Genomic DNA, 18,253 nt, shown 5'->3' on the forward strand with positions numbered 1-18,253 from the left:
TATGACAAAATAAGACGTATTTTAAATGGTCTCCTATAAAAGCTCTAAAATAATACAATAAATGAAAACAAATAAATAAAATATGAATTTTTAAAACCTTAAAGATTGAAGGGTGTTTTTTGGCAGCCAATCACTTCATGCCTCTTGTCTTTTTCAAATGCTGCATTCACTGCGGTTTTCACTTGTTATTAACCAGATAAACTGTATCTCTGTCAGACGTCTACAGAAGCTCAAACAATACTTTATTAAACGTCACTGGACTACAATACGTTTCTGTGTTCTTCCAATCCAAACACCACCTCAGCTGTAAAAACACAGGAAGTAACTCAGGCAAATACACTAGGCCTATATTCACATGTAATACGACACACGTGTGACTGACTTTTTTTCTCTGGTTTCAAAGACATTTTATTCACTGTCTATTTATATTTTCATTTGTTTCATGAAAAGTTACGATATTAAAGGCAAAAAAAAATAATAATAATAATCCCATAGTTTCACATGGCCATATAAAGACACACTTTAGCCTCAACAGACCAATCAAACATCTCTGTGGAAACGGGTCAGTAATATCAGCAAAATATAGCTTCAAGTTTCTCTACAAAGGGCTCATTTTGAGTAAAAATTATATATATATACTGTAATAACGTTAGACTCTAATCATATAGCCGAATCACGAGCTCACGCTTATTTCTATTCCAAACAATATCAAATGTTTCATTTCGGTATCGATCTAAAGTTGGTTTGACGTTTGACATTAGACAGATATTCATCCGCTAAAACCTTCAATAGATCCTGATTGGGTGAGTATAATGTATAAAATGTGGTTTTACCTGCAAGGTATTAGGACGTAGAACTGAACACAGATTTATTTGTTTTCTTCTTCTTCTTCTTCTTCTTCTTCTTCTTCTTCTTTCTTTTAATGGCGGTTGGCAAACAACTTTTCAGTGTGCATTACCGCCACCTTCTGATATGGAGTGTGAATCACAATAGCCTTCTCTCACTATCCTTTAAATAAATAAATAAATAAATAAATAAATACATACATATATATAAAACCAATAAATAGCTTCATAAATATCTAATAACATTATTAATATTCATACATTATCATTATTATTACATACAACTTTCTAAAACAACTAAACTCATATCCTTCTACTAAGCCCTGTTTTATTCAAAAACACAAATATCGCTCTATACCCTACATGCCCTGAATTCATTTGTAGTATTTCCCTCATTTCAAATCTAATTTTTTCTTTCCTAAACCAGTCTTTCAGCCTCATCCTTTCCTCCTTATACCTATGACAATTCATAATTACATGTTCTACTGTTTCGTTAATATTACAGACCTCACACATCCCAGTTTCATGTTTCCCTATTATTTTAAGCGTACTATTTAATCCAGTATGCCCAAATCTCATTCTCGAAATAATGTCCTCTTCCTTTTTGTTCCTATTATTTTCTCTCATACCTCCTACCCTCTTCTGGATACTGTAGTACATTCTCGCTTTTGTTTCTATATTCCACTCCTCTTGCCACTTCTTTCTCATTTCTGCTTTAATTATGCTTTTAACTTCTGCCTTACTATACCTTATTACCATATCTATCTCTGTTTTTTTGGTAGCATTTTTGGCATATTTATCAGCCAATTCATTTCCTTCTACTCCTATATGGGCTGGAATCCAGATGAATTTTACTACTACACCTACTCTATTAATTCTATAAACAGCTTGGGCTATCTCCAACAAAATATCCTGTCTTGCTTCTGATTGCATGTTTCTTCTTCTTCTTCTTCTTCTTCTGGCGTTTAATGGCGGATTGGCAGACCAACATAAATGGTGCATTCCCGCCACCTACTGATCTGGAGTGAGGAGTATTGGCTTTGGAAGAAATTAGAAAAAAAAAATTATATCTATTATTCCTGTTTTATTTAGATATTTAAATATTAATTCATGAATTCTTGATTGTCTTGACCCATTTCCTTACAATACTTTTATTGAAATTGTATCAACGCCCATCATAACTCTTGACTTAACTGTTGTCTCTCCCTTTCATATGCAGCACATTCTAAAAGAATATGCTGCACTGTTTCTGAATCCCCGCAATTATCACAGTTTCCTGTATCATGCTTCCCTATGTTATAAAGACTATAATTTAATGCAGTGTGACCAATTCTTAACCTTGTAATAATGACATCTTTTTTTCCTATTTCCAGATCTTTTCCTCTCATTTCCAACCCGCTCCTGAATTTGATAAAGATGTCTTCCTTTAAAGTCACTATTCAATATCTTTTGCCATCTTTTACTAATTTCAATTGCTATTAATCTCTTGATTTCTGATTTACTTAATGATACATTAATTTCTATTTGTGTATGATTCAATGCTTTCTTTGCCCAATACCCCTAACTGCCTTGCTCTAAACCAGGGGCGATTCTAGGATTTTCATTTTAGGGGGGCTCAGCCCCCAATGAGGGTATGATTTAAAAAAAAAAAAAAAAATATTATGGTCTAATGCTCATTATTAACTAGTTTCATTAATTCATCCAGTAACGTGCATATGGCACAGTTTTATAATCACTGAGGAACCGAATGTGAGGTATTTAGGGGGGTTCGGGGGCATGCTCCCCCGAGAAAATTTTGATTTCTCTGATCTACATATGTGCATTTTAAGATGTTTTGAAGGCCAAAGAAATTGGATAACAATAGCTTTAAAACCATGTGCGGGCAGCTGTTTTTTTCTCTCCTCATCAGCATCACACTTTTTCTCTTTGTTTTTCTCTTGCTCTGTCTCTTCCCCTCCTAAAGCTGAGCTTTGACTGATATAGGCTTTTCATTTTTGTCTGTCAGTGAAGAAAGTAAACATAGGGTCAACTGATAGGTTGATTTATGAATAATTTTTTCAGACAAAGCTACCAGGAAAGCTAGGTAACTAAGTTTATTAAATTCATTCACAATATGTACACATTCATTATTGATCTAGGCCTAATATATGGCCATAGACAGGGCTTTATAATTAAAGAGGTCATACATTTGAGGTTGTTATGGGGTTAAACATTTTTATTTCTGATATGTGCATTTCAGGACGTTTGAAGGCCAAAAAAAGGATAAGAAATAGATTTAAAACCTGCTCTCTCCTCATCTCCATCACTCTGTCTTTTTCTCTCAGTCTCCTGATCTTGCCCTGTCTCTTCCCCTCCTAAAGCTGAACTTTTTTAATTTACTGAAGGCTACAAATTGTATTATATTAATTCTCAACATGTACACATGCATTATTAATCTTGTGCCTATGAAAACGGCTTTGTTAATGTTTCTTGTCCCCTCACAATGACATAATTACACGTTATATAGGCCTATTTTCAGCTTAAAATGGCGAAATTAGACAAAAGTTTATTAGTTTTCTAATTATTTTTGTCATTCGTTTAACATTTATGACCTAAAAAACTGTCAAATATAAAATGTTTAGTTTAGCTACTTACATCTTCTTAACTCGCACTTGACCGTAAACTGAAGCGTCAGTCGTGCTGCTAAAATTCGCGCACAGCAGCTTCTGCGAACACGCATTTGTGTAGCCTACACTTAATCACAAATGTTTAGGGGGGCTAGGCAGAAGTTTGAAAAGGGCCTAGTGACGCCTATGGTTCTCACTCTGCGTGTGTTTCGCGCTGGATGACGGTCGTGCTGAGCGGTGCAGGTACAGAGAAGTAGAAGAGAAGAGGATGACACCATTTGCTAAGCGGGGATGTTTTCATTTTCATCCTTACACATACATTTTAAACCACAAACTACGGAGTATGTTTTGGACATTATTTAACCTTGTCAAAGACGAATTTTTTTTTAGAATAACATTTCTTACTCCAAGTTTTAGGGGTGCTGAGCTCCTTTTTAGGGGTGCTGAAGCACCCCTAAAAAGGGGCTAGCCTCGCCCATGCTCTAAACATTGCAACACTTCAAATATTAAATCTTGCCGAGATTCAGATTTTCCACTCATAAGACTAGTGAGAGCAGCCATTGAATCAGTACATATCACAGTTCTTGCTGGTTGAACTTCTGCAATCCACTGTAGTGCTAATATGATAATTCAGTAGTAAATACACTACTCATGACACATGATCCGATATTCTTTTTGCAATTTTTATATTAAATGTATGAATACTGCTGCTGCAGTTCTACCAGACTCTGGTTCCTTTGACCCATCTGTAAATACCTGTAATACTGAATAATATTCTCGATTTACATACTGTTTAAAGGGGGGGTGAAATGCTCATTTTCACTCAATCTCCTGTTAATCTTGAGTACCTATAGAGTAGTATTGCATCCTCCATATCTCCAAAAAGTCTTTAGGTTTATTATATTTATAAAAGCTAGATAGGCTGTCGGTCAGGGGATCTCTGGATAATCCGTAATTCGTTTGGAGTTATAAAACGAAAATACCGTTTTTCTGTTTTTTGTTTCAAAACGAAAAACCAAATAACCGTTTTTGGTGTCAGAATCAAAAAACGAAAAACCAATTAAAAACGGCCGTTTTTCATTTTGAACTTCAGTCAATTCGTTTTTCGTTTATAAACGAAAAACGGAAGGTCACGTGGTCTATGCTGGATAATCCGTAATTCGTTTGTAATTATAAAACGAAAATACCGTTTTTCTGTTTTTTGTTTCAAAACGAAAAACAAATTAAAAACGGCCCGTTTTTCGTTTTTGGCGATCATTTTATCGTTATTCCTTTTTGAACAAAGAATGAAGAGAGTCTTTGAACTTCAGTCAATTCGTTTTTCGTTTATAAACCAAAAACGGAAGTCACGTGGTCTATTCCTTTTTTGGAAGCGAAAGTAACCGGTAACACTTTCAAAATAAAAGTAACTATAGTTAACGAGGTGATTGTAGACTAACTATAACGTTTTTTAGTGCAACTAAAGTAACACTGGGTGTGAAAAAACACAAAAAAAACACTTAAGTTAACTGAAATAAAAATTAAAACTAATAAAATAATAACTCTGGCTGTTAGGGAGAATTAAACATTTGTAAGACCATTGGTGACCTGTAACTTCAGATTAAGACAAGTGAACTAATTTTATATGTATCTTAGGGTCAGGGGATCTCTGGATAATCCGTAATTCGTTTGGAGTTATAAAACGAAAATACCGTTTTTCTGTTTTTTGTTTCAAAACGAAAAACCAAATAACCGTTTTTGGTGTCAGAATCAAAAAACGAAAAACCAATTAAAAACGGCCCGTTTTTCGTTTTGAACTTCAGTCAATTCGTTTTTCGTTTATAAACGAAAAACGGAAGGTCACGTGGTCTATGCTGGATAATCCGTAATTCGTTTGTAATTATAAAACGAAAATACCATTTTTCTGTTTTTTGTTTCAAAACGAAAAACAAATTAAAAACGGACCGTTTTTCGTTTTTTGGCAATCATTTTATCGTTATTCCTTTTTGAACAAAGAATGAGAGTCTTTGAACTTCAGTCAATTCGTTTTTCGTTTATAAACCAAAAACGGAAGTCACGTGGTCTATTCCTTTTTTGGAAGCGAAAGTAACCGTAACACTTTCAAAATAAAAGTAACTATAGTTAACGAGGTGATTGTAGACTAACTATAACGTTTTTTAGTGCAACTAAAGTAGCACTGGGTGTGAAAAAAAAAACATACACTTAAGTTAACTGAAATAAAAATTAAAACTAATAAAATAATAACTCTGGCTGTTAGGGAGAATTAAACATTTGTAAGACCATTGGTGACCTGTAACTTCAGATTAAGACAAGTGAACTAATTTTATATGTAGCTTAGGATAGCAGGTAGCCTATTTATTTATAAGTTTCTATTATTTAATTCACATTTTAGTTTTGTAACATATTTCTTGCTATGTGGAAGCTCAACCAGCAGAGGTCACTCTACCCCCTTCTGTGCACCGACTCTTTCTGTGGCGACAACAGGCAACAAGGGTTTGACCTTTTGACTTGTGTTTATATCAAAGAGAAGGCAAGCACTGCTACCAACAGAAGCTAATCACTGAGTTTGAAGGGTGTGCAGAACTTCACGTGCCTTCCAGCTCCTCTTTCTATGGCACTATAGCTGCTAAAAAACTCTCAGCTTCCACCATCTACTGTTACCCCTTCTGTGTCAAAACAAAACTCTTCCAAAACAAATCTATAAAGTTGTATACTTTTTATTTTCATTCGCATTTTTCTCCAGTGTAATATACTTATTATGTTAGTAAAGTAGATGAAATATTTTTTATGCAGCTTGTAGTTCTCATTAGTTATGTAGACCTACTTGTGTGTGAAACCTAGCCTTACTCAGTCAAAAATTATCTCTAGCCCTGGGACTTTCAGATCTTTTAGTGCTTTTTTGGGTTTAATTCTGTTTGATGAACCACCAGGGAAAGGCAGTGCTCTGTACTCTTGGTACTTGTGTAAAGTAAAATAAAAGTGAAGTTAAATCATTTAGTTTTGGTACTCTGGTACTACCCTAGTACTCGTGTCAGGGCCTCCCCAATACCTGGAGGATGTGAGCCTGTGCACTGTGTGCAGGGTTTAAGGACTGATGATAGTAGCAAGACTGGCCCCAGTCACCTACCATCACTCTCTCTTCAAATAAATGCTGGACTGGCAGGACACCACTCCTTTCTCCGGCACCATAAAAGGGCCTTTGTTGTCACTTTCAGATATTTACATCATGGTTTATGGTAAGCCACATCTTTGAATTGTGGCACTACTTTTGTGGAATTGGATGATGTCAACTTATGTCTTTAAATACAAATGTACATCATAATGTACAAAGGTACAGTGAAGCAGGGCTCTGTATTGCAACTCTCTCACTTGCATATATGCCCTTAAATGATTTACAAAACTGAAATGTGAATTAAATAATAGAAACTTATAAATAAATAGGCTACCTGCTATCCTAAGCTACATATAAAATTAGTTCACTTGTCTTAATCTGAAGTTACAGGTCACCAATGGTCTTACAAATGTTTAATTCTCCCTAACAGCCAGAGTTATTATTTTATTAGTTTTAATTTTTATTTCAGTTAACTTAAGTGTATGTTTTTTTTTCACACCCAGTGCTACTTTAGTTGCACTAAAAAACGTTATAGTTAGTCTACAATCACCTCGTTAACTATAGTTACTTTTATTTTGAAAGTGTTACCGGTTACTTTCGCTTCTAAAAAAGGAATAGACCACGTGACTTCCGTTTTTGGTTTATAAACGAAAAACGAATTGACTGAAGTTCAAAGACTCTCTTCATTCTTTGTTCAAAAAGGAATAACGATAAAATGATCGCCAAAAACGAAAAACAGGCCGTTTTTAATTTGTTTTTCGTTTTGAAACAAAAAACAGAAAAATGGTATTTTCGTTTTATAATTACAAACGAATTACGGATTATCCAGCATAGACCACGTGACCTTCCGTTTTTCGTTTATAAACGAAAAACGAATTGACTGAAGTTCAAAACGAAAAACTGGCCGTTTTTAATTGGTTTTTCGTTTTTTGATTCTGACACCAAAAACGGTTATTTGGTTTTTCGTTTTGAAACAAAAAACAGAAAAACGGTATTTTCGTTTTATAACTCCAAACGAATTACGGATTATCCAGAGATCCCCTGACCCTTAGGATAGCAGGTAGCCTATTTATTTATAAGTTTCTATTATTTAATTCACATTTTAGTTTTGTAACATATTTCTTGCTATGTGGAAGCTCAACCAGCAGAGGTCACTCTACCCCCTTCTGTGCACTGACTCTTTCTGTGGCGACAACAGGCAACAAGGGTTTGACCTTTTGACTTGTGTTTATATCAAAGAGAAGGCAAGCACTGCTACCAACAGAAGCTAATCACTGAGTTTGAAGGGTGTGCAGAACTTCACGTGCCTTCCAGCTCCTCTTTCTATGGCACTATAGCTGCTAAAAACTCTCAGCTTCCACCATCTACTGTTACCCCTTCTGTGTCAAAACAAAACTCTTCCAAAACAAATCTATAAAGTTGTATACTTTTTATTTTCATTCGCATTTTTCTCCAGTGTAATATACTTATGTTAGTAAAGTAGATGAAATATTTTTTATGCAGCTTGTAGTTCTCATTAGTTATGTAGACCTACTTGTGTGTGAAACCTAGCCTTACTCAGTCAAAAATTATCTCTAGCCTTGGGACTTTCAGATCTTTTAGTGCTTTTTTGGGTTTAATTCTGTTTGATGAACCACCAGGGAAAGGCAGTGCTCTGTACTCTTGGTACTTGTGTAAAGTAAAATAAAAGTGAAGTCAAATCATTTAGTTTTGGTACTCTGGTACTACCCTAGTACTCGTGTCAGGGCCTCCCAGAGTTTCCCCAATACCTGGAGGATGTGAGCCTGTGCACTGTGTGCAGGGTTTAAGGACTGATGATAGTAGCAAGACTGGCCCCAGTCACCTACCATCACTCTCTCTTCAAATAAATGCTGGACTGGCAGGACACCACTCCTTCCTCCGGCACCATAAAAGGGCCTTTGTTGTCACTTTCAGATATTTACATCATGGTTTATGGTAAGCCACATCTTTGAATTGTGGCACTACTTTTGTGGAATTGGATGATGTCAACTTATGTCTTTAAATACAAATGTACATCATAATGTACAAAGGTACAGTGAAGCAGGGCTCTGCATTGCAACTCTTTCACTTGCATATATGCCCTTAAATGATTTACAAAACTAAAATGTGAATTAAATAATAGAAACTTTTATAAATAAATAGGCTACCTGCTATCCTAAGCTACATATAAAATTAGTTCACTTGTCTTAATCTGAAGTTACAGGTCACCAATGGTCTTACAAATGTTTAATTCTCCCTAACAGCCAGAGTTATTATTTTATTAGTTTTAATTTTTATTTCAGTTAACTTAAGTGTTTTTTTTGTTTTTTTTTCACACCCAGTGTTACTTTAGTTGCACTAAAAATCGTTATAGTTAGTCTACAATCACCTCGTTAACTATAGTTACTTTTATTTTTAAAGTGTTACCGGTTACTTTCGCTTCCAAAAAAGGAATAGACCACGTGACTTCCGTTTTTGGTTTATAAACGAAAAACGAATTGACTGAAGTTCAAAGACTTTCTTCATTCTTTGTTCAAAAAGGAATAACGATAAAATGATCGCCAAAAACGAAAAACGGGCCGTTTTTAATTTGTTTTTCGTTTTGAAACAAAAAACAGAAAAACGGTATTTTCGTTTTATAATTACAAACGAATTACGGATAATCCAGCATAGACCACGTGACCTTCCGTTTTTCGTTTATAAACGAAAAACGAATTGACTGAAGTTCAAAACGAAAAACGGGCCGTTTTTAATTGGTTTTTTGTTTTTTGATTCTGACACCAAAAACGGTTATTTGGTTTTCCGTTTTGAAACAAAAAACAGAAAAACGGTATTTTCGTTTTATAACTCCAAACGAATTATCCAGAGATCCCCGGATAACTCCAAACGAATTATCCAGAGATCCCCTGACCCCGGTACCGAGACTTTCCGTAAAAAACCGAGCGTCTGGAGGCGGGTCGTGCGGGCGGTGGGCTAAAGACATTTCGACTGCGAACCTTTATCATTGCGACTGCTCGATCCTTAAGCATTAGACGATCTGCAAATCCGTCGATCTGGGCTTTCATCGTCGAAATGCAGGGAACAAACAGTCTCTGAAAAAACAAACTCCATCCACTTGTCCCTTAGCGCTGGGTTCTTTAGGAATCTGTGCAGGGTTGTCTTGCCCTGGCAACCAAAAACACACTTCTTTGGTGAGCCGAGCAGAGCGTTTTGATGAGGTAACGTTACTGCTTTCGCTCTCTTCTCTCTCTGTCTGGTCTACGAGTGCGCGCGCGCCTGCGGAGAAGTGCCCTTAGGACCCATATAAGGAAATTCCGCCCCATCTTACGTGACACAGACCCATACTCGAAAAAAACTTTCCAAAACTTGTGTCAAACCGGAAGGACAATATTTGGCACAGAAATACTCCTTCAAACGTACAATTTAATTTGTATCAACTTTGTACATGTTTAGCATGGGAATCCAACTCTTTAACAGTGTAAAAAACTCAGTATGCATGAAATCGCATTTCACCCCCCCTTTAACTACTAACTTAGTTGGTATGCTTATTGGTTTATTTATTTCTTTATGTATTTGTAAGTCAACTAATGGCATAGGATACATCCGAGGGGGAATTGCTGGTATTGGAACAGAAGGGGCTATTAAATATTCTTTCAATCCCAAGCTATTTGCCTCCTTCCCTACTACCCAACCAAAGCTTGCTATTTGTTTGTATTCATACTCCCAACATTCCTTCAGAAGTATTTTTACTGGATGACTTTCCAGATGTCCACATACACCAGACCAGTATCTCATCCTCAATTGTCTGCGTTGTTCCAACAGTAATTCTCCTAATTCAACTTGTAGTGATACTGCCGGAGAAGATCTAAATGCTCCACAACAAATTCGCAATGCCTGATTTTGTATTACTTGTATTTTTTTACGTAAAGTTTTATTCGCAGAACTGTATAACATACTTCCATAGTCTATATTTGACCTGATCACTGCATAATAAATTATTTTCAGTGACTGGCCAATCCGCACCTGACAAGCATCTTAAAACATTTATTCCCTTCTTACACTTTTCTATCAATTTCTGAATATGAACTCTAAAGTTTAATTTATAATCCATTCACATACCCAGAAATCTCACTACTTTGACTTGTTCCAGCTGATTACCATACATTTTAATATTTAACAAAGGATTATATTTCTTATTTGAAAAACAAATTAATTGTGTTTTTACCAACGTTAAAGTTAAATAGACTAACATTAAATAAAGCTATGAAACTTCACTTTGCCCTCAGCTAAAACGTTTTGCCAGGGAACAAATTATAGATTTATGAGACAAATAAAATAAATAAATCGCCCATTAGATATACACAAGACGATTTATATCTCATGTTAAACCAGAGACATCCGAGCCAGCAGCAAGTCAGCAGCAGTAGCCGAGGAAAGGCTGTTCTCGGCGGGGTACGAGTGCCGAGCGTCCGATTGCCTGGTCCTCACAACTCCGAAAACGTCAGATCAAATTTTCAAATAGGCGCTATCTTTATAAATAAACCAAAGATTTGAGCTTTAAACTACTACATTCTCGCCTGAAATACTCTTAAAACTACATTTCGTGACACAATTATAGCAGTATTTTTAAATTACGCGGGGTTTCTCCTCTGCTATTGACACTTGCTGGTTGGTGTGAGATGCATTCTGGGATACCTGGCTGTCTCGAGTTCACACAAGTCACCTCTTGATTAGGGTTGCAAAGGGGCGGAAAATTTCTGGTAAATTTCCATGGGAAGTTAAGCTGGGGAATTTTGGAAATGTTCATTACCACAGCAACCGCTTGCGCGTCCACTCTGAAAGTAAATGTACACATACGAGACGGATAGATACATTATTTAAGGTTATTTATATTTGTTAGAATATTGATATATGAACTTCTTGTCAAGTAAGCCCCGTTGCGAGCATGTGCGTCTCTTAACTTTCAGTCTGCTGCACTGCTCTAGTTGACTTATTTTGGGGATATTAACCCTTTCACGCATAGTGGTCACTACAGTGGACAGCTATTAAAAAAGCATTTTCTTGAATTTGCACGGGTTTTTATGGCAAAGTTGCACATCAATCTCTTCATTGGACCCTGGTGCATCATCCTATAAATTGCAACCAAGTGGCAAGCCTTTGTGTTTCGATTTTTTCCCCCTCCAAACCAAGATGGCCAAGGGTCAGTCAGACATGCCAAGTTGCTCCGGAATATCCACCCATTCCTTCTATCCTAGGAGACTCTTGTAGGTAAAAAAAATATTGCAGCATAAAGCAATATCTAATGAGTCAAGCTTTCGGTCAGACGACCATCCTCAGGGCATACAGACAATCAATGTAGCAATCAACTTAACTGTGTTCAAACACATCAAGACAATCAACAGTGATTACCACACCTGTGGAAGCCAGGTAGGAGAGTTGTAGTTCAATGGTGGGAGTTGTAGTTTTTCTTTAACCTACCCAACATATTGAGTTATCTACATAATTTACACATTTACTCCCCATAGTGAAAATCCCCAATACAAGAAACAAACAAAAGTACAGATATACAAAAATACAAGCACATATATACATACATACATGCTATACAAGTACATGAAGACTGCAAGAACATCAGTAAAAACCTTCATAAACTGCAGTATTCAAGACTTATAAAAACAGTACAACTGTGACTATAACATGACACTCATGTCGAAATCCACATTTAAACCTTTGGGATATAAGGCATCCAAAGTATGAATCCAGTACAGTTCCCTTTGGCATAGCACTTTATCAGTGTTGCCACCTCTAGATAATTTAATCTGCTCAATTCCCTGAAAACGGAGAGAAGAGACTGAGTGAGCACACTCTGTAAAGTGACAGGCCACAGGGTAGTTAGGGTCAGCACGTCTGATAGAGCTTTTATGCTCGCTTATCCTCGGAGAGGGCGATATTATATGCCTCTTCAATACTTTTAGTGGGATACCCCCTGGCTAGAAATCTTTGCTTCATATCTATAGCATTCTCCTTAAACCCTTCAATTGAATGGCAAATCCATCTAAGTCTATAGAATTGACTCTTAGGCAGGCCGTTTTTTAGGGCACTGGGATGCGAGCTGCTTGCCAAAAGGAACGAGTTGCGATCCGTCTCTTTACGATAGAGGGTTGTGGTCAATCTACCATCTTCTAGTTTGATCCACATGTCTAAGAAATGCACACATTTAGAGTCAAATTCTACAGTGAATTTTAGATCTGGGCTCATCCTATTGAGGTGAGTGGTGAATTCATTCAGCTCATCTTGGGACCCTTTAAAAACACACAAGACATCATCTAAATATCTAAAATATCTGATGATATTACTGTAAAGGGGATTTCTGTCCTCGTTAAAAATAAACTGTTGTTCAAAGAATCCAACATACAAGTTCGCATAACTGGGGGCAAAGGTACTCCCCATACTTGTGCCTTTAACTTGGAGGTAATATTCTCCCTGGTGGAAGGCAAAAAAAATTAATCTGAGAATTGATGATGCCAGATCACAGATAAAAGTGTTAGGAGGATTAACGTCCTCAGGGCGATTCTGCAAGTAATATTCTAGTGCTGTAATACCTCGTTCATGAGAAATGTTGGTATAAAGACTTTCTACATCAAATGTAGCTAAAATGGTATCAGGAGGGAGATCCCGGAGTTCAGAGATTTTATTAATAACATCCGTAGAGTCTTGTACATAAGCCGGCAGATTTTTCACAAAAGGTTTGATGAAATAATCCACAAAGTTTGATAATGGCTCTAGTAGTGACTCGTTACTAGCAACTATGGGTCTACCCTTAGGTTTAATAAGGCTTTTGTGTATTTTAGGAAGCATATAAAATGCCGGGATGACCGGATGTTGTCTATTGAGATAACTGAATTCTTCTTTGGTTATCCAATTTTGTTCTAGGGCTTGAGTAATCAGCTCACTAATTATTTTTTGAAAATCAGCCGTGGGGTTACACTTAAGCTTCCTATAGAATGTTTCATCATTCAGTTGACGATATGCCTCAGTTACATAGTCAGTTGTATTAAGGATAACAATAGCCCCTCTGGCCTGCTGGCGTGTCACTGGCCCCATCTCCAGTCCGTTTCTTCTGTCCTCTCCTCGTCTTCCTTGGTTTCCTGTCTTGTTTTTTTGACCGTTTTTCTGTGACTTCCTTCCCTTGTTCCATTGGTCGTTTTTTGGAAACTGGCGTGTTTGAAAGCGATGGGCACTGCGGGAGGAGTCAGAGTCGCTAGGGAAGTCACTATCAGATGTAAAGCCAAACTGTTGTGTACGGTGTCCTCTTAATAGATCTCGTTGAGTCTCCTCTCCAAACAACCATTTATACACCTTTCCAGTCTGATAATCGTTGGCATCTCTCCTGTATTTTCTCAGTTTAGTGGTCAACATGTTGTCTTCAAATTCTTTCAGTGTCTGTTTAATTGAGTCACAGACATGGGCAAAATCAACACCCAACTTTTCTTTCATGAATGTTTCTTGTTTTACAATGTCTTTTTCAATGTCCTCTTTTTGTTTTGTGACCTCTTCAATTATTAAAAGCATTAAATCCATGGAGCATTTATTAAGTATCTCACACCATTTCTTATTAAAATCTTCATTTTCTTTACCGATTGTAGGTGCTTTTTGGATACGTAGACCTTGTGGAATTCACTCAATGTACTTCCATGAAGTTTCATACGGATTTCTTTCTTCTTTAAGTGTGTCAGTTTCATTTTCATATCTTCTGCTGAGAGAGAATGGATACCTGTAGAGCTGATAGTAGGAAACAGGATTCTCTCTGCATCTGACGTGGAGTAAGCGAAGGTCTCAGCTCCTGTTGTGGTCAGTGCATTAATCTCTTGGAATGAGGACATATTCAAAGATTTTGCAAGGACTCGGGTGCTGGTGAAGGAGAAAATATTTTGAAAGGATAACACCGCACTCACGAATAACAAGGTGCCAGACAAACAAAACTGAAGATCTCAAAAGATAAATAAAACTGTCTGCACACTTGGATCCTTTCAGCAAATTTAATAGCCAAGCTTTCGGTCAGACGACCATCCTCAGGGCATACAGACAATCAATGTAGCAATCAACTAATCTGATTACGTAATGCATGTTACTTTTAATGCGTTTTTTTACTAATAACATCAAAAAGTAATCTGATTACATAATGCATGTTACTTGTAATGCGTTTCCTTTCTCATAACATCAAAAAGTAATCTGATTATGTAATGTGCGTTATTGTAATGCGTTTTTTTACTCATAACATCAAAAAGTAATCTGATTACGTAATGCATGTTACTTGTAGTGCGTTTCTTTACTCGTTACATCAAAAAGTAATCTGATTAGGTAATGCATGTTAATTGTAACACATTACTTTACTTGTAACATCAAAAAAGTAATCTGAATGGGTTATGCATGTTACTTGTAATGCATTACATCCAACACTGATCATTTCAGATGAGATTGAAAAAACGTATCGCTAGGTTTTCTCAGAGGAGGGCTATGATAGAAATGTGCATGTCCATCTTGAACATAATCAGAATTATCAGCTAATAAGGGTAAATCTCCATACTCTGGTGCACTGGAGGGAGCATCTGAGTGGTTTCCACAGTTGTACCTTGACAGGCTGTAGAAAATTCTGATGGAATCACGTCCTCATGTTCTGATATCATAGATACGCGAAGTGCAACTTGTATGAAGTTGTATGAAGCCATTGCAATATTTTGCATTTATATTTTTTGTATATATTTTATAGTTTTCACATTATTTGATATAATTGCATTGATTAGATTGTTAAATTCACATACTTTATCTGTTTGATTATTGTCTTATATTTAATACAGTATATCTTCAGTTTAAACCAACCGCATGCTGTCCACTCAAGTGGACATCTGAAGATCTCTTTGAAAAATTTGTAAAAAAATAAAATAAAAATCAATTCTTGTTTTTCATGCCCTAAGAGCAATAAAAACACATAGGAAAAAAATCCTGACTGAGGTTATCATAATTCATGCATGAAAGGGTTAATTTAATTTTATCAATCAATAAATTTACACTAGAAACAACCTTGTTGTGTTATTTTGGTTTAATGCTGTGAAGCTGCTTTGATGCAATCTGTATTGTGAAAAGCGCTATATAAATACACTTGACTTGACTTGACTTGACTTCTGCACCTTCCCCCCCGAAAATATCACGTTAATTTTGAAAATGTAATTCCTTTTGTGGATCCTCTTGTCATTCTTCATGTTTCTTTGACAAATATCAGTCTCAGTCTCAGTCTCTGTCTCAGTCTCACGCACGCTGCACGTGAGTTAACCACGCCTACTTATTTACATGTCGCGTATACACGGAATAAAAAAAAAAATCTGTTACGGTTGACATTTTCTTCCGTGGTAACGATATATACCGTCATACCGCCCAGCCCTACTTATCTGGTAACTAGTTTTGCTAGCTTATTTAGCATCTAACTTGTCAGCTTGCTATCTACTAGAAGAATACATTTGTATGTGATATTTGCGATTTAAACATTTAATAAATATATTTCCCCATAATATCATCAAAACTTACTTCACTTTGTTTAGTCCACAGGCTCAAATGTGTGCCTTCAATAGTCTTGTGCTTTGTGCTTCTGTACATGTGATGGAGGCATGCACAGTGCCAGTAGGGGGCGTGGTCTCAGCCATGCAGTAAGCTGTGTGCTATGTGCATGTGATTGAGGAATTTCATGGATATTCAAGTGTATTTGATCTGTTTGTTTTAGTCAAGATTATGCTAAAATATACTTTCCTCAACAATATTTAAGTTCCCTATGAAGAGCCAACCCTCAACTTTGAAAATTCCCAGTTTATTCCCGTTTATTCCCATAAATTCCTGTTAATTCCCTTAAATTCCCATTAATTCCCATGGAAAGTTTCCATCTTTGAAAATTCCCAGAATTTTGCAACCCTACTCTTGATGCATCCTCGGTAAAAGGGGCGGATCAAGAACAAATCCGGGGATTTGAACTGGACTTGGCTAGATGTGAACTGTGAATTGGAACAGTACTAGGGCAGTGACTGATGACGTTTCACAAGTCCACAAGAACACAAGTACAGGAGGGGGAACAAGATGGCGGGCTAAGCACATGTGGTTATCTCGGCTCTTCAGCAAATTTCGAATCTTATAACATTTTTCAACTTTTTACCATCCCAATTGTTGTGTATCAGTGAATATAGACTTTGCTGAATATGTCAGCAAAAAAGGCTTCTAATAACCCAAAGATAGTCATCCCAGGAGGACAGAAAGCTGTTAAAGCCTTGGATGCTCTAGCCGAACATGGATACCTCATGGAAGTCGACCACGCTGATCACAAAGAGAAACGCAAAGAATCTTCCTCCTTACAGAACACCCCAACTAAAGCCTCAGCCAAGAAACAAAAAGGTGAAGTGAACCCTCCTCCTCCTTGCTTCTGTTCATATTTCTGCCCTTTCCCACTTTATTCTGGATATTATAGAACTGTCTTCCAGTCTGCCCATTGTCCCATAATGTTTGCCAGTTACCCCTTAGCAATGTTTTTAACTATACTCTTAATTTCTGCTTTGCTATAATTAACCTCAATATCTACATGGGAATTTTGACTGATAAGTCTTGATGCTGATCAAAGCTGAGCTTGAATCTGAAGCAATTACTGCCTTTCTTTGCTACCCCCATTCTTTTATCAATCTGTTTAGATGTATCTGTATATATAATTAAATCCTCTCTATACCTCTCCATTAAATATATCTGCACCCTATACTTGTCCATGCCAATTTCTTGCTTTTCTTCTAACAACCGCAAATCAAGACATTTCTTTATAATCCTATGGTGGAGCAACTGGGAAAGGTACAGTAGTATTTACTTTCAGATCATTAAACCCCATTTAATTTACCTTATCATTGATCACCCAACCAAAACTTCTGACTTGAGCATTTCCACGCTCTTGGCATTGCTTCAAAACTGACTGACTCATATGATTTCCATTATGACCCCTCAAGTTTGCCCAGTACACAAGGGCCAGCTGATCTCTTCTAAGATGAAGAGGCATTTCTCCCATCTCCACCTGGATAGCTGTCACTGGTGTAGTTTTGACAGCACCACAGCACAAATTTTAATGCTTGATTTTGTATCACATCCAACTTACTCAACAACGTTTTGCCTGCAGACTCATATATTACGCATAATCTAATACTGACCTGGTCAATCCTGTGTAAATTGCTCCCCACTCAACTCTGCATAGACACCTCATTACATTTATAGTTTTCTTGCATTTATCAATTATTTTTTGTATATGCACTGCCCATGTTAATCTTTGATCAAACCATATGCCCAGGTATTTAAAAGTGTCAACCTTTTCCAATTCATTAGCAGACAATTTCATTTATTGTTCAATTATGACTGAAACATTAAGACATTGTTTTTTAATTAGATGCTGGTTTACAAATGTGAAAAAACAAGAAAAACGCCTCAAATAAACGCTTAATTTCAAAAGTTATTCATTTATACAGAACATTTGATACAGAATAAAACTATGTTATGTAATTACTCAAACAAGCGAACAAGAACAAGCAACAGTATCATTGTCAAGCTTTCACTAACAGAATAACAACACAAGGTCATGACAAATATAAAGCTTATGTAAAGATGAACGAACTACAATA

At 36.4% G+C, this 18,253-nt stretch overlaps 2 protein-coding genes and 1 long non-coding RNA gene across 5 annotated transcripts in view; all 3 read right to left on the minus strand.

The window, feature by feature from the left end:
* Window positions 1-968, minus strand: part of LOC311079155 (uncharacterized protein) — a 44,918-nt gene extending 43,950 nt beyond the window's left edge. For all 3 annotated transcript variants that reach the window (XR_014605342.1, XR_014605343.1, XM_084108358.1), the window contains exon 1: window positions 834-968. The gene's annotated coding sequence lies outside the window, so the exon portion shown is untranslated. The remainder of the gene's footprint in view (window positions 1-833) is intronic.
* Window positions 1-18,253, minus strand: part of LOC311079156 (Fc receptor-like protein 5) — a 353,766-nt gene that overhangs the window by 191,503 nt on the left and 144,010 nt on the right. The window lies entirely within an intron of this gene.
* LOC311079216 overlaps window positions 1-18,253 on the minus strand; it is a 246,342-nt gene that overhangs the window by 89,323 nt on the left and 138,766 nt on the right. The window lies entirely within an intron of this gene.

This window comes from Abramis brama (genome assembly GCF_963993115.1).
Source record: "Abramis brama genome assembly, chromosome: 3".
Lineage (NCBI taxonomy): Eukaryota > Metazoa > Chordata > Actinopteri > Cypriniformes > Leuciscidae > Abramis > Abramis brama.